This window comes from Alexandromys fortis, unplaced genomic scaffold (assembly GCF_014885135.2).
Source record: "Alexandromys fortis isolate MF-2015 unplaced genomic scaffold, M_Fortis_MF-2015_v1.1 scaffold_74, whole genome shotgun sequence".
In the NCBI taxonomy this organism is placed as follows: domain Eukaryota; kingdom Metazoa; phylum Chordata; class Mammalia; order Rodentia; family Cricetidae; genus Alexandromys; species Alexandromys fortis.
Window position 1 is genome coordinate 2,684,548 of NW_026068008.1, and position 735 is coordinate 2,685,282.

General features: G+C 37.1%; 1 non-coding gene across 1 annotated transcript; it reads right to left on the minus strand.

The window, feature by feature from the left end:
* Positions 1-334: 334 nt before the first annotated feature.
* On the minus strand, positions 335-441 carry LOC126513426 (U6 spliceosomal RNA). The gene has a single exon (XR_007595330.1). It is a non-coding gene; the product is annotated as a U6 spliceosomal RNA (small nuclear RNA).
* Between the last annotated feature and the right edge of the window lie 294 nt (positions 442-735).

Here is a 735-nt window from a genome sequence, read left to right on the forward strand (position 1 = left end):
ATTAGTGTGTGGGGTTTGATGTGTGCTTTGAGTTCTAGTAATGTTTATTTTACATATGTGTGTGCTTTTACATTAGGGGCATAGATATTCAGGATTGAGACTTTTTCCTAATGAATTGTTCTTGTTATGAGTATAAAGTGTTTTTCTCCATCTCTTCTGATTGATTTTAGTTTGAAATCAATTCTGTTAGATATTAGGATAGCCACACCCACTTGTTTCTTTGGTCCATTTGATTGGAAAACCTTTTCCCAACCCTTTACTCTGAGGTAGTGTCTGTCTTTGAGGTTGAGGTGTGTTTCTTGTAAACAGCAGAATGTTGGATCCTGTTTTCATAAAAAATGTGGAATGCTTCACGAATTTGTGTGTCATCCTTGCACAGGGGCCATGCTAATCTTCTCTGTATCGTTCCAATTTTAGTATATGTGCTACTGAAGCAATCACTTATAGGTGGTTTTTAAACATAAAGCAAAGAAAGCCAGCCTACAAATCACAATCCCAGAGAACTTAGACAACACTGTAGACACTAAGAGAGACTTACATAGATCTAATCTATGTGGGAAGTAGAAAGTAGAAAAAGACAAGATCTCTTGAGTAAATCAGGAGCATGCAGACCTTGGGGGAGGATTGTAGAGGGAAGGGGAGAGGTAGGGAGGGGAGCAGAGAAAAATGTAGAGCTCAATAAATATCAATAAAAAAACTATTTTTTTTCACAGAAACAGAAGAAAGCACAACACA